Source organism: Micromys minutus (assembly GCF_963924665.1).
Source record: "Micromys minutus genome assembly, chromosome: 11".
Taxonomy (NCBI): Eukaryota; Metazoa; Chordata; class Mammalia; order Rodentia; family Muridae; genus Micromys; species Micromys minutus.
This window is the reverse complement of record NC_137980.1, coordinates 31,743,294-31,759,968: the sequence shown is the minus strand read 5'-3', so window position 1 is coordinate 31,759,968 and position 16,675 is coordinate 31,743,294. Positions and strand designations below refer to the sequence as shown.

Here is a 16,675-nt window from a genome sequence, read left to right as displayed (position 1 = left end):
ACCGCTCTATCTTCAGACCAAATCTAACTTTAAAGGAAACTGAAACTATAATTATGTGTGAAGCCAGGAAAGGGGGGTTGGGAAGACTCTACTCCATAACCAGCACTGCCCCGACTTCCTATGAAGCAGTTTGGCAACAGCAAGCCATAAATAGATCTATCTCATAGCAAAGCTAACCCTGCCTAGCCCAAGCCTCCACAAAGTTGTGAACACTTACTGCTTTCCTTCTTGTTAACTTTTATTGGAGTACATTTTTAATTTAACAAACTTCAACTAACCTGATAGCCAACAATTGGAAGCTGTTAGGTTTAATTAGAATCTGCTTTCTTGTTGTTTCTAGTGTGGAGGACACTTAGAAACAAGATTGTACAACATGGAAATGTCTTGTGATTGATACATTAATAAACAAAGCTTCATCTCCACATAACTGGAAACTGGGAAAATGATAAGTGTATTTGGATTGGGAGACATGTAAATATCATTGATAAGCAGAATTTTTCACATTTTTTATTGTTTTGCTACTGCTGGGATATTATTTAAGTAACCGTTAAGACCTGGTTCCTTAAGCAAGAACACAGAGCTCCCCAGTGTGTTTCAGTATTTATGTTAAGGTATGCTAATGTAGTAAAAGGCTGGGAAGGAATGTCCAGAGCTCAATCTTTTTTCTTCATGATTGTTATTTGATTTCAGAAAGTAGACTCTTTTGCACAATTATAGCCAGATGCATTCTTTAAAAAGTCATCATCATTGTTAATGTGGATTGTCCTGTTGTCAGTACTGTGTCTTAAGCTACTATTGTTTATGTGAACATATCTTAAAATGTTTAATTAAAATGTAAGTTGTTTCTCAAACTCATGCATTACATAAGGATTAAATGAAAATATCATTTATATTAATCTTGCCCTCAACTTCAAAGTTTCAAAGAACAAAGGTCTTCAGTTTTGTTTTTGTTTTAAATCCAACACAAGGGTTTTGGAAGGAAACAAAAATTTTAATCTTATTTAAAACTTTTACTTTTTTCTCACTGAATAAATTTCTTATATACAAATATGAAAACTCTTAAGAACTGTGAACATTAACACCTGAAATTAAAGCATGCATAGAGAACTTTTATAAATTTTAATGAAGCACCTGCCTCAGTGCCTTCTCCCCAGGCTGTGCTCCCCCATTTCACTCCTGTCCCTACAGAGGGAGAAAGCCTCTGCTTAGGTGCAGGTCCAGCATGTCAGAATGGGTAAAAGCTTAAGAGGCTACTTGCCTTCTGAACCCTTCCACCCACTTCATATAAAGCCAAAAGACCCAGGCTGCTAACCACCAGCAGCAGCTCCAATTGCCATGCCTCCACCCCTACACAGGTGGATACCTGCTGCCCAACCGCTAGTCACTTAGTCAGAGATCCCCTATTGAACAAAAGTCTAGCCCTCCAACAATGATGGAGACTCCCTGCTGTACCAGTCATGCTGGCTGGCAGAAATACAGACCACAAAAACCAGAAGACCGAAGAGGAAACGGAAACTAAGGAACAAAACACCCAACCAGAAAAAACAAACTCAGAAATTATCTCCTAGAATTTATTCATGCCAAACCCTCATGCCTAAATGTCAGTGTAAGAACACAACCAAGAATAGCTAAGGACCAGAGCACAGTGATCCTAATACAGCAACTCCAGAATATTCTAAAACCAGCTAAAACATAAGAAAATGGCCTTAAAACCAACTAAGAAAATCTCAGGCATAGAAGATATCATAACAGAAACTGTTATATCAGTCAAAAAATGTTAAATCTAAAATTTCCTGACACAAAACATTCAGGAAATAAGGAAAACTATGAATAATAAAAATAGAAGTAGGAGAAGATCTCCAGATCAAGGGCCCAGAAAATATTTTAAACAAAATCTTAGAAGAAAAATTTCATAGTCTAGAAATGAAGATACCTATAAAACTATAAGAAGCTTACAGAATACCAAATATATTGAACCAGAAGAGAAATTTTCTATACCACATAATAATAAAAATACTATATATGCAGAAAAGAAAAAATACTAGAAGCTGCAAGAGAAAAAGGCCAAGTAACATATAAGGGCAGGCCTATTAAAATTATACGAGACTCCTCAATGGAGACTCTAAAAACCAGAAGGAGCTGGATAGATGTTTTACAAACTCAGAGAGATCACAGATGTCACCCTAAATTACTATATGTAGCAAAATTTTCATTCATCATAAATGGAGAAAACAAGATATTGCATGACCAAGTCAAATTTAAACACTATCCACAAATCCAGCCCTATTGAAGATACTAGAAGGAAAACTCCAACCTAAGGGGGCTAGTTACACCCATGAAAACACAAGAAATAAATATTCTAATATCCGAAAAACCAAAAGAAGGAAAGTGCTTTCACTCAAGTGTATGAGCGTGCATAGACAGAAGCATAGCATAATCATCAGACAAGTTTTATCCAGCAACTGATGGAAACAAATGTGGAGACCCATAGATGTTAGGCCGAGCTCTGGAAAGAGGAAGAATTGCAGGAGCAAGAAAGGACAAGGACACTATGCATGGGTCTTGTACTGGATGGTTTTGTGTCAACTTGGCACGAGCTGGAGTGACCACAGAGAAAGGAGCCTCAGTTGGGAAAATGCCGCCATAAAATTCAGCTGTGAGGCAACTTCTCAACTAGTGATAAAGGGGGAGGCCCAGTCCATTGTGGGTGGTGCCATCCCTGGGCTGGTAGACCTGGGTTCTATAAGAAAACAGCCTGAGCAAACCAGGGGAAGCAAGCCAGCAAGTGACATTCCTCCATGGTCTCTGCATCAGCTCCTGCTTCCTGACCTGCTTGAGTTCCAGTCCTGACTTCCTCTGGTGATGAACAGCAATGTGGAAGTGTAAGCTGAATAAACCCTTTCCTCCCCACTTGCTTCTTGGCCATGATGTTTTTGCAGGAATAGAAACCCTGACTAAGACATGTTTGATCTCGGCCATGTGCATGTATGTTACTTTGGCCTTCTTTGAAACTTCTAATTGTGGGAGCAGGGGCTATTTCTGACTCTTTCCCCTGCTTTGGGGACCCATTTGTCATAATGGTGTGCATCATCCATCCTTAATATAGGGATGCTATCAAATTTTATTGTAACTTAATATACCACACTTAGCTGATATAACATATGAGAGAAGAATAAATTTTGATAATTCAATAGACACATTATATACTTTTATGATGATTAATAGAAAATTGTGTTTCAGTATGTATGTGTATGTGTGTGAGATTTGCTTGAGGGTATGTGCATTCTATGCATGTGTATGTATATAAGATATGTCTGAGTGTGGCTGCATGTGCACATGTGAAGTGCTTTTGAGTATATGCATGCATGTGGATGTGAGAGGTGTGTTTTGGTATATGTTTGAGTGTGTGCATGCATTTGTATGTATGTAAGGAATGTTTGAGTATTTATATACAAGTGTATGTGTGTGAGGGGTGTTGGGGTATGTTGGAGTGTGTATATATTGCTGGCATCTATTAAACAGGCCTATAAGACTTGATTTCTTACTTTTGATTTATTCTAACATGAATTTGCTAGGTAAATATTCTGTGTATGAGCTGAATCAAATCTAATTGTAAACCTTATTTTCTTCCAAATTCTTTGTCATTTAATTTTTTAAATGCTTTGGTTTGGGTGGGATATATATGACTATAAAACTGATATGGCAATTTATAATACGTATTAACTCATCCTTCTTTTAAGAAAGTAATTCTATGGAACATTTATTAAAAGTTTACCCTCCTAATAAAATAAAATTAGAGGGAAATATATATATTCAATTCAATGCATATCATTTTCTCATAAGCTTGATTCCTGGGTCACATAACAAGAAATTTGGCCTCATGGGCACATAAATGAGTATTTCTTCTGTTTCTACTCACATCTGCTAATGTGGCTTCCAGAGGACAGTCTGTGAGTCAGTTCTTTCTTTCCACAGCGTGGGTCCGAGAGGCTGACTTCAGACATAGGCTTGGCAACAAGTGTCTTTACCTTCTGAGCCACTGATCTCCATAAAAGGAATATTTCTATGTTAGAGTGCTTAACTTTAGTGTCATATGAAGCTCAGGAAATATGTTGCTTCGGAAATGCGCATGTTTTTCTTCACAATTCATATTCAATTTAAATTGTATTGCACCATATGTAGATGTTGAACAGTAATCTCAGCTATAATTTTTAAGCTGTAAAATTGGTGAATTTTATATCAGGGGCTAATGATAGGTTATGAGCTAAATATGACATATTTCTCATTTTGAACGGTCCGTTATTTTGATGATATTTTATATTTGAAATTGTTTAATACAAATCAAAGAAGAATAATACTTCATGAATTCTGAAAACTGTATGCAATTTTTATGTCTCTAAGTAAACTTAATTTTGAACAGTGCTGTGATCTGTTGTTATGAATTACTTCTGGCTATTTACCTACTACAAAAACAAAGGTACTCCTGAGACGGAACGTGATGTCACAGTTTCTCATGACTGCTCAGTTTGGTGCCATTTTTAGTGATACTGTTTTTTTTTTTTTTTTTAAAGACTTTATTTTGCAAAACAAAGATAAATGTAAAGATTTTAAACATTTTTTTGCTTAAAATTATACATTTTTGTCAGTACTGTTTTTTCAGATATTAAAATAAATTTTACATAAAACCATGTGAATATGTTTTTTAGTCAGTACTTGATTTTTTTCAAGGGCTTGACAGTATGCATTGAAAACGTACTAGTTGCAATAAGCGTAAAGTACATACAAAACAAAACGCAACATGGGAATAGTCAAAGTCTTCTTGTTTTGTGAATATATGTATATTTTTTGTTTTCTTTATTTCTTGGACTTCATACAGTCTGTGAGTTGTTTCTGGGGGAGTGCAAGCCTCTGGGGTTAGCATCCCACTATCAGTGACTGCATATTATGTCTGTTCTTTTGTGACTGGGTTATCTCACTCAGGATGATCTTCTCTAGATGCAGCCATTTTCTTAAGAATTTGGTTAAGTCATTGTTTCTGGTGGCTGAGTAGTATTCCATTGTGTATATGTACCACAATTTTTGTATCTATTCGTCTTCTGAAGGACATCTGGGTTTCTTCCAGCTTCTGGCTATTATAAATAGAGCCGCTATGAACATTGTGGTGCATATATCTTTGTTGTGTATTAAAGTGTCTCTGGGGTATATGCCCAGAAGTGGAATAGCTGGGTCTTCAGGTAGTACTATATCCAATTTTCTGAGGTATCGCCAGACAGATTTCCAGAGTGGTTGTATTAGCTTGCAACCCCACCAACAGTGGAGAAGTGTTCCTATTTCTCCGCAGCCTCGCCAGCATCTGCTGTCATCTGAGTTTTGGATCTTGGCCAATCTGACTGGTGTGAGGTGGAATCTTAGGGTTGTTTTGATTTGCATTTCCCTGATGGCTAAGGATGTCGAGCACTTCCTCAGATGTTTTTCGGCCATTCGGTGTTCCTCAACTGAAAAAGATTTGTTTAGCTCTGTACCCCATTTTTTAATAGGGTTATTTGATTCTCTGGTGTCTAGCTTTTTGAGTTCCTTGTACACCTTGGATATTAGGCCTCTATCTGATGTGGTGTTGGTAAAGATCTTTTCCCATTCTGTTGGTTGCCGTTTTGTTAGTGATACTGTTTTAATCCCAATGTTTCATATGTTTCATGTATTCAGGATGAAATACAGGTGAAGTCCTGTGTTTATTGTACACTGGCATTATAAGTCATATGAATCTAAAACAGCATATATCAGTATCATAGGTAAAAACTATATGCTTATCACAGTATTTCAAACTCACAAGCTAATAATCAAGGAGGAAAAATTGAGAAAATTTAGACTGAATATTTTTTTCTAACAATTTCCTCATAAAATCTAAACATTTAAATAGAGACCCAAAATTTCTGAGTTACTATTTGGCTAGTCAACCACGAAAGTCATTTGATGATTTGAGCTAAATGAAAAAAAAATGATTATAGTGATTGAAAATATTCATCAAGTAAAAATAAGCATGTTTAAGACTACTATTGTTTGTTTGCTGTGATGTGGGGGGGAGGGGGAGAGGGAGAGAGGAAGGGAGGGAGGGAGGGAGAGAGACTGGGGATTGTACTGAAAATTTGCAGATTCAAAGTAAGCAGTCTATGAGAGGGTTATATTCCCAAACTAACGTTTAGCCTTTGGTGAATTAGAAGTTTGAATAATTTATATTGCTGGGAAAAATAACAATACTTATTAAGTGACTTAATCACAGGAAATGTGGGTAAACTTCTCTTTACTCAATGACTAAGAGACAAAGAAAGAAATTCTACCTAAGTGATTGTTAGTAATCCAATGAATTTGTTGGGAATACTTATATATATGTGTGTGAGATTACCATGGAGAACATGAGGGATTCAAAGAAAGCTGTACTATCTGAACAAAACTTTACCTTGAATGGCAACTGGTGAAAGTGGCATCCTTAGAGTGTCATACACAACTTGTAGGCAGCTCAGTCAACTGGCCAGTCTTATTTCCTACACAAGAATCTATTGCTTTTAGAAGCCTTGGAGGGACTCATGACTTCTGTACATTTTAGGGGCTTTTTGTTTACTTCCTGAGTGTTTCAACTCTGAAGAAATGAACAGAGTAGTTTATTGAAAAACTGAGCAAGGGTCTTAGAGTGGTTTCCACGTCCTTGATCAATCAACAAACATATCAGACAGCTGAAATGCTGATTTGACCAGGCAATCTTGAGTGTAAACTTAAGAGTTAGTCCATACAAATATTATTCTCCACGGGAAAAACAAATAAAGTATTCTCATCTGAGAAAACTAACTCATCCTAACATAAAATGGCATCAACGAAGATGTTAACACCTGATGATGTTAAAATGTGCAAGGAAGTTAGGGGCTGTGTAAACATTTACACAGGCTCTGAAAATGATGAGAGCATCTTCAATGAATTTGGGGGTAAACAATTTGGTTTCTTGTCAAATGGACTTTGTCAGTTCCATGATGGTTTTGCTGAAGTAGAAACAGGATTTTGAGGTTCATTATTATCCTTATATCCTTCAGATTAGCACTGATCACATTTGATCACGATTTTAACTCTGAAGTAAAGAGCAAGAACTACTGTTTTAATATGGGTGATTTTGGAATCAGCTTTTCTTCAGATCTTTTAACATTTCCTAACAGATTTAACCTAAACTTACCAGAAAATAGTCCTTGTGGGTGAAACTTTCATTACTCGACTTAACAATTTACATAATTTTGAAAAAAATGTGTTAGCTTTCTAATGATCTGTAACAAATTACCACAAAAATGACAGCTCAGAAAACAGCACTTATTTCTTAGCTCCCAGCTTTGTGGACTGAATGAGAGGCAGCAGCCAGGCGAGTCCTCATTGAAGGCCTCTGGGGGAGTCTGTGTCCAAGTCTGTCCTCATGGTTGGAAAGATTCTGTTGCTTCTGATTGCAGGACAGGAGACCAGGTGTTTTCCTTGCTGGCCATTCTCAACAGGATACCCTGAGCACCTCAATTTTGCTCACGTATCTTCTATATGGTTGTTCCATCTTTAAGTTTGAAGCAGCAGATCAAATCTTTCATAAGATTTTTGTCTTTGTATATTACCTTCTCAGACGTCTACACTATATTCCAGAGCCTAGAGGCCCCTCAGAATTCCAGTCCCGGGGATACATGTGTGTTCATCTGTTTTTGCATTACCAATGACAATGCATGTACCACAATGACAAAGCCTAGAATATTTCATAGAAACTGTGATACTCAGCTCTTTACAAAAGGGCCTCTTGTAAGTCACCTCAAAATTGATTTTTACTGCACAAAAGTAATTTCATACTTTTATGTGTATCAGAGTTACAATAAGCAGCTACATCTTTATTGGCATTCAAATTTACAGCACATACATTCTGTGATGTCAAACTATAGATCCACAGTGCGTTTGGGGATGTGGGGCATGAAGTTTAAGTACAAAAGACTTTTCCAAATACACTTTTAAAAACTCATTTGTGTGTGTAGTTGAGAAACTTCCATATAACCTTCAATTGGAAATGATTAATCTACAATGTCATGGCATGCTAAAAGGAAAATATCAAGAGAAATGTCTTCCAAACAATGAATATGCTCAATTAAAATCATATTCTTTTGAACTGATGTAAGCACTTGGAAACACTTGTGTGAAAAAGTGTTTTCGAATAGGAAACATGAACACTGTGGTTTCAGATATGTTGCAGAGATGTGTTTTGCAGTTAATTTTTGGTGATATATTTTTGAGTACCAGTCAAGCAATATGTAAAACAAAAGAGATTTTTCATTCATGGTATCAATTCATAGAAACATACATGCATGTTTTTAGAAGATATTGTATTTAAGGTTGGCTATACATTGCCTTCACTAAGAATGACTAAGTGATTTCTGTCTTCAACCCCCATGAGGGACATAAACTTAACCTTTTTAAAATTTAAGGTTCAAACAGTTAGCTCTACATCTACGTATCTAGAGTCAGTATCAATAATTTTCAAAAATATGATAACCTCACTAGGATATCTAGTACACAGCTGCTCACCAAAACCCAACTCTTGGTGTGGTTTTCAGTTACACCAATACAGTGTGAGTGTGTGTGTGTGTGTGAGTAAATGTGTGTGTGTGTGTGTGTATGACTGTGTGTCTGTGAGTGTGAGTGTGTGTGTGTGTGAGTGTGTGTGAATGTGTGTGTGTGAAGGTGTGTGTGTTAGTGTGTTTGTGTATGAGTGTGTGTGTGAATGTGTATGAGTCTGTGTATGAGCCTGTGTGTGAGCCTGTGTGTGTGTTATCTTATCTGTTACCAGTTGATGGTTATACAAGGTTTTCCGATAGAATTCTAAGCTCCTTTTCTTTTGTGTGTGGCAACTATTCACGAATGTCAACTTGACTACATCTGGAATTAACTAAAACCCAAATGAAATTAACCAAAACCACAGTTATGGGGAATTTTTAAAATTAAGTTATTCAAAGTGGTAAGACCCACTTCCATCTGGATCTTTGAGTTGGGAAGATCTACCTTTGATCTGGGCCATACCTTCTGCTAGCCTGTAGAAAAGGACATGGAAGAAGGAAGCTTGCTTTAGCTCTCCCTGCTAGCTCTGTCTCTCCCTGCTAGCTCACTATTTTCACTGCCTTACACCCGACCTTTTCAGGATTATAGCACATACTGAAAAGCAGCTGAGACATCCAGGATCAGGGTCTGAACAACTACTTGATTACTGGAAATTTTCTTGGTAGATTGTCATTTTTGTACTAGGACCCTAGTACATACTCTACTTGGACTATAGCCTATAAACTGTAATAAGTTTCAAAGAGAGACACTGGATATACAATTATATCTATTTAAGGTGTATTATGAACTATATGTATTACGGATACATGTTATGAATTTTATAAATAACAAATGTGTATATGTAATATATAATCACAACAAATATCTTTTTCTTTACACACTCACACACACATATAAGTCTGCTCATCTAGAAAATACAAGGTAGCTAAAATAGAAAGGTCATAACATCTTAGGTTGGTCCCTGGCCTCCACACACAGATACATGCATTCACACACAACACCAGGTATATTCTTGGTCAAAGTCAGGGAACTGAAGTAATTTTTTCATTTATTTTAATCAGTGATAAACATAGAAAAGATTTAACCCAAAGCCTTAAAGCCTATATAATCAGAAGACTCTACCAAGTTCCCCTTTATCACATCAGCCTTCCTACTGGCTTACTTGTCCCCAACTGCCTTTGAACTTGAGACTGTTCCCTTTATCATACTTTCTACACTAAGTTCCATGTATATTTGATAAAATTATGTGATGAATAATACTGACTTATTGTCTACTTTTGTGTGCTTGAAATTTCAAAAGCACATTTAAATATATATATTTCTAGAATTATATGTAATTTTTAAATTATAGAAATATGAAATAATTACATTTTTACAGAGGAGAAAACTGGGGCTGTGGATATTAAATACTTTCTCAAAAACCACTACATTTGTAAATGATGGGGAAAGCATGGGACCAAGGCAAAAAGCCTTCCCATCTCATATAATCTGTTCGGTTACTGTCATTTTGCAAATGTAGCTGTGCAGAAGGACATGTTTATCTGGGTGATAGTCTAATTCAGAGCCCACATCCTGTGATTCTGCAGGAACTATCACCTTGCTCAGGGTTAAGGTATTCAAGATTCTGCTCTCTAAATAGACTAAAATTTGAAGCTGGTATTATCAATATACAATTAAATTTGTATCTAAATCCTTTCTGCTCAATTCTAATGCTAATGAGGAGGTATTAGTTACCTGGCTTAAATTGTGTCATCAAGGTTTCTTATAAAAAGTTGAATTATGGTTGGCTTCTGGTGAGCTAAGAAGTTGAGTTTACTTTGATAGAGTTACTTGATAGGCTAAGAGTTTATTGGAGACCAACAACAGAAGTCCCCAGAAACATACTTCCTTCTGGATTTGAGTAAGGCCTGGATGACAGTGTTACTTTACTGGTTAGGCTTGAAGCCCTAGCAGGATGAAAAGCATCTTGTTTTGACTTGAGCAAGTTAAATTTGTAAATCTATAACAATGACTAGTTGTGTGATCCATACCAAACAATTTCACATTATTTTCATCACCAAAATGGGAAAAGTACAAACTTCCAAGTCAGCACCTAAATATGCTAGAATAAATCTGAAGATGGTTTAACATACACAACCATGATTTATGATTTATGCCCTAAATTCTATATGCAAGTTTAAAAAGATAAGGTTACTTTGGAATCAAAGCCACAGTTTAGTATAAAATGTATTATTTCTATAATGATTTTGTTTATTCGGGTAATGAATGTTAAATCATAAACAGACTCAACAAAATTTGCACTGTGAGTACTACATATATCAACTCTAAGTTATGCCATATATCAAGTATAATTACTACCATATATCAACTATAAGTACTACCATATATCACCTATAAGTACTACCATATATCAAGTATAAATACTACCATATATCAATCATAAGTACTACCATATATCAAGTATAAGTACTTCAATATATCAACTATAAGCACTACCACATATCACCTATAAGTACTACCATATATCAACCATAAATACTGCCATATATGTATGAAATTCTACCAAAACTCTGGGCAGTAGGGTTACTTGTCTTGCTGCTGTGGTAAAATACCCGAGGAAAACACCTTCAATAAGAAAGGTGTATTTTGAGAGTGTAGTCCACCAAGGTGAGGAAGAAACAGAGAAGGGCATGAAGCAGCTGGTCAGATTGCATCTGTACACTATACAGAAGCAGAGGGAGATGATGCTGACATTCTTCTTACTATCTCATTTTTAGTCTGTCCATGAAGATTGACCATGGGATTATCCCACCCACATTTAAGATGTGTCTTCCCACTTCAGTTTATCTAATCTTGAAACTCCCTTAAAGAGGTTGTCAAATTTGTTTCCATGGTTACTCTAAAGCCCAGCCAGTTGATATTCAAAACTCTCACAGAGTGGGGGAGGGGTGTTCTTCCATCATCTCAAACATTGCAACCCTCTTCAATACTAGTACAGTGTGGGGCATAAGGGAAAAGTAGTGAGAAATAATTGAGCAGGAAGTCAGGAAGTATAGGACCTGCCATCTGAAGGATGTGCACACAGTAGCCCAAGATGGGATGAGTTGCATTCCAGCAGAGCAGAGACAAAGGCGTAAATGCATAGCAATGAAAGTTCTCAAATAGGACCATAGAGGAATGGGCACTAATGGGTCTCACTATACAAAGAGGAAAACCACTTACAGTGCTGACCAAAGCTTGTACACAGGGACCCTGGTTAACTGAACTGAGTCCTCTAAGGGGCTAAAGGGCCAAGGAATTGTGGCCCCCCAGAGAACTGCATATGGAGTTATGTTGGCTGTGCCTCAGGCAGCAGTGTGCAGTGTTCCGAATTATCATACTTGAATGCAAGACTTCAGAAAGAGTGGAGATGATCTGAGCTAAGCTATTCTGACTCCACAGTGTTCCACGTGCTTTTCTGCATAGTCGAAAAGGTCCTAGAAGAGCTGCACAAAGCACCACAAAGCACCACAAAGCACCACCAACAGCAGTGCTAGTGTCAGTACCAGAAGCAACACGAATTTATGGAGCAGTTCCTCTGCACCAGGAATGCTACCAGGATCCAGCCATGCTCTGGTGCAACTGGACTATGTGATACAGGTCCTCTGATTATTCCTGTGCTTAGAGAAACGTGGAGCTAAGCTGTCCACAGTAAAGGCAGAAGTTTGTTCTAGAGCTATGATTTTAACCACTATGCTATGCAGCAAAGTTGACTTTGACTTATAAATTATTTAATTTAGAACTTTAAGCATTCCCAACACAATAAAAAATAGTCTTCTAATCTGATTTGAATGTATTTCTCTTCTGAAAGATTCAAGGGTATGTGGCTTTTGTGACTGACAATGCCTTTGCTTCAGGAAGGTTTCCCTTGTCTAAGTTTTCAGTTTGTAGATATTTCAATGAAGGCTTCAACTCCAAAGGAGGGACTTGCTCACACCCAAGAAGTGAGCCACTCATCACTCAGTATTAGACTGATGAAAGAAAAAGTTCTCTCCAACACATTTTGCCAGTTCACCCTTAATTTCTGTTGATTTATTTTGTATCTTCCTGAATTCCTTTAAGGCACAAGTTACCTGAACTTGATTCAAATAGATTGTTAGGTAGTTCTTTGAATTGTTTGCTGGTCTTCAATGGCTATTCCTCTGGGATGGATTTAATATAAAAATGAGGGCCAAAAGGATTCAAGAGGGAAAGCAAGACAGAGGCTTTCAAAGTAAATGGAAACCATTGCTTTTTGAAAAGATGTTATTCTTCAAATAAGTAGCTTATGTGATGTGCTGTCAGACTTCCCCGTCAATGGACTTTCTTCAGTGAACAGTCAGATCTCACCATCAGTGGACTTTCTTGAATGAACAGTTCTATATCACCATCAATAGACTTCTCCCAAACTCCATCCTTCCATGCAAGTGATTATGAAACTTCTGTTGTGGTCAGATTGCCTGGATCAAGTGTTCTAAGTAGAAGATCAAGTAGTGATTAGTGGGTAGTGTTAGTTCTCCACACCAATCCTGAAAATACCCAGAGTTCTCTCATATTTCCATGAATTTTGGCTAGTTGAGTCAGTTCCTGAGCACATGTCTACTTCCAGAATACTTGCAATAAAAATTCAGTCTGACTCACTGGGAAGACCTGGGATCCTCCTCTGCTCAACAGTGTTTGACAGTGACTCATTTTTTTTTTTATGTTGCGCTATACGCTTATCTAGAAATGTGTCACTTCCCATCAGACATGTCTCGAACTTGTTTAGAAAGAAAGAGTCCAGTTATCCTGGGCCAGGGAAAGGAGGAAGAGTTTGAGAAGGCATATCTTTCACTGTGTCTGTGTCACACTAGGCCAATGTTAGAAACCAACTGAACACAATTCTGGCACTGACAGTTTTGTTCGTCACTCCAAGGAAATACCAATCTTGACACCTGGCAATTTCTTATAATTGCAATTGACTGAATATCTTGTGTTAAAGCTGCACAGAGTTCCTACCCCATTTCCCAGGCCTAGCTCTTGGCAAATTTGGAAGTACTGATAGTCTTCCTAAAGCCTGTCATTTCACAGGTAGTTTCCTGCCTTACCAATAAATCACTTTCTTTCTTCTCAAGAGTTATTAGACTTCCTGGGATGTATACCACGTCGGACAGATGTTTTTGAAAATGTTCTGATCAATCCAAATTAAGAAATAAGTGTTTGAAGCTCACTGTATGAACATCATGGTCCTGAAATTTGACCCTGTGATTGGGTAAAACACAGGGAAGCAACAGAAGGCATTTGGCTGCCTCTATATTGCCCAGTCTTGATGAGCGGAAGGGGAGAAGAGGACATGTGGGCTGACCTCAGATGTTCTGATCCCTCTGCAAATCCTGACAGTGCTCATGTCTATTGGCTGCTGATAATTACAGACCCAGCAATTCTTTCAACCAAAGGATTTACTTTGTATCTTGCAATGGCACAACTTAGCTTGTTTTTGATGTGGCAATAACAAACATTTTACTTTCCCAAGGACTGTCACAAGTATTGCACTTCAGAAAAACCAAAATGAGTCAATAGTTTGTGTTGTAAATGAAACACATTCCAATGGTCATCAATTTACTTAATGTGGTGTGAGCTTTACAGAAGTAAAACGGCTTTTCCAAACCAAATGAAACTGATCTTAAATGTTTAAAGTACACAATTTTTAAGTGAAATTTTCACCTAAATATTTTAAGTGCCTATTCTATGGAATTTCTATTGGCAGTTTAATTTTTGAGAATATTTGGGGTTTTGATCTTCACTTAAATAAGGGTAGCATCAAATCAGGAGTCTTAGAACTTGGCACTAAGAAGCTCCATGTAAAGCCAAGCCTGATCCCTTTAACCTAAAGCCTTTCTTGGGTTTCCATGTACTTTTAATGGCAGCCATGTCATGACAAAAATGTAATGTGAACACTTGTTACTGTTCTGAAAACTTGGTTTGCTTTTCAATATGGCTGAATCTGAACACAATCTTATAATCTCACTATGTAATTTAATTGGACTGATAGAAAGTGGGGGTCTTTGCCTGTAAGTTCTAAAGCCCCCATCCCCAATGAAAATAAAACAGGGAACAGAGAGAAGGAACTGAACTGTTCAAGAGGAACAGTATTGAAAACAATGACTGTGTCCACAAAAGCTTTGACATGTTCTGCTAATATGCTATTATTAATTCCTATGTGTGGGTATGTGATTTGCCTTCCTCAAAAGTCCCAAGAGAGATGTAAGGCACATGGTATTTTTATTTTGCATACAAGGGAAATAATCATTAAAGACTTAAAGAATATGATATCTGATAGCAAGTAAATATCAATAAACACAACACTAAATCATAATCCATGTTACAATTAAATCATTTGGGGTTTCAATTTAAGTCATTCATTGGTGACAGTTAAAGATTCCATCCAGTGAAAAAGCTAGAAACTAAATAAAATGTCATAATCCTTACTTTCAAAAATTTGGCCTTGATGTGTAAACTTATCAATATTATATGGAACTTGCTTCTTATGTTGACAAATTTTGGCTCCAGTTACATCTTTTCTAGGTTATTTAGTTATAATAAAAGAGTGAGTGCTACACATCTTTATGATGGAATGAAATTACCCGACAAAAGTACCTAGTCTTTATATGATTGGCTTTCTACAATATTAGTTGGCTCTGAATATATGAACATTCAGAACATATTAGGTAGAGAGATCTGAATGGATTCCAGTGCATGACCACTTGGAACATTCTTGAGCATTAGCAGGGATAGTGACAGCGTTGACCAGAGTTTTTAAGTAAGATTCAGGACTCTACTCAGTCTCTCTGAAGGTATGAGCCTTCCTGTTCTCTGGCATCCACTACAAATGCAATTTCTAACTTTCTCTAGACCCGCATTTAAGTCTGCACTTTTATCATGGAATTTATATATCCACTCAATATTTCTTCAGTAGCCAGCGCTGTGTTGAACCACATGCTTAGCCCTAAAGATATTGAAATGAATAAGACAAACACGTTTCTTTTATGGAATCTGAAAAATGCAAAAAAATATCAATGCAAATAAATGATATGTGTAATGAAAGAGGAGACTGGGATGTATGGCAAAAGAACTCTCAGCAAAGTGTCTAACCTAGACTAACGGGAATACTATGATAGAGGAGACTGGGGTGAATGGCATTAGAACTCTTAGCACAGTGTCTAGCCTAGACTAACAGGAATGGTCCCAGTTTGGGAGTGAGCATGTGTAAGCAGGAAACTAAACAATGAGTTAAGATCTTTCTAATAAAGAGAGCCAGAGTGTCTGGCAATTATTTTCTCCTGTGTACTTCCAGTTTCTCCCATGACATGTGAGATACACAAAGTCATATTTGGATGCTTTTTGTGACCACTGTGTGTTACTGGAAATAAATTCAGGTCAGCAGGAATCACAGATACTAGCCTTCTATTCCAAGTGCTGGCAGACATAACATCTGAAGCCCTCAGTTCACCACAGCTATGACTGGAAGAGTTGTAAGTTGTAGGAGTGGTATTGAAGCTCCGCACTGAATGGATGCCGACAGAACCTTTGCATATCTAATGTGAGCTATGCCAGGAACACTCTTCATATCTATTGACTTCATCTTTTTTGTGTGCTGTGTTTTAAATAGTAGATACACATACTTACCATTTTTAGTCTGAATCTTAACAGTGCAATAAGAATGCTAGTTATCCAGATTTTATATAAGGTTAGTTAAGGGGAAGCTAAGCTAATTCTCACTATATTTCTCCATTATAAAGTGTATTCTTGCAGATATCAGATATGCAGATATGGCCTGTCTGCAACATTGGATATCCTCATTTTATAAACCATTTTTATCATTGATAATTGTAATTTTATCTCTTTTATTGTTGCAATTATAATTGTGAATTGCTTCTCTCAGATGTGTATTTCTTTCCCTGAATTTTCTGTATTTTTCTTTTTGCTTATTAGAAAGAACACCTAAACAGTTGAAACCTCATGTGTTCAGGAAAAGAAAGAATAAAGAAGGATTGAGGCTATC

At 36.9% G+C, this 16,675-nt stretch overlaps 1 protein-coding gene across 3 annotated transcripts in view; it reads left to right on the top strand.

Moving 5' to 3' along the window:
* Window positions 1–16,675, top strand: part of CFAP299 (cilia and flagella associated protein 299) — a gene marked incomplete at both ends in the record, with an annotated part of 432,657 nt that overhangs the window by 230,514 nt on the left and 185,468 nt on the right. The gene's annotated exons all lie outside the window — the stretch shown is intronic.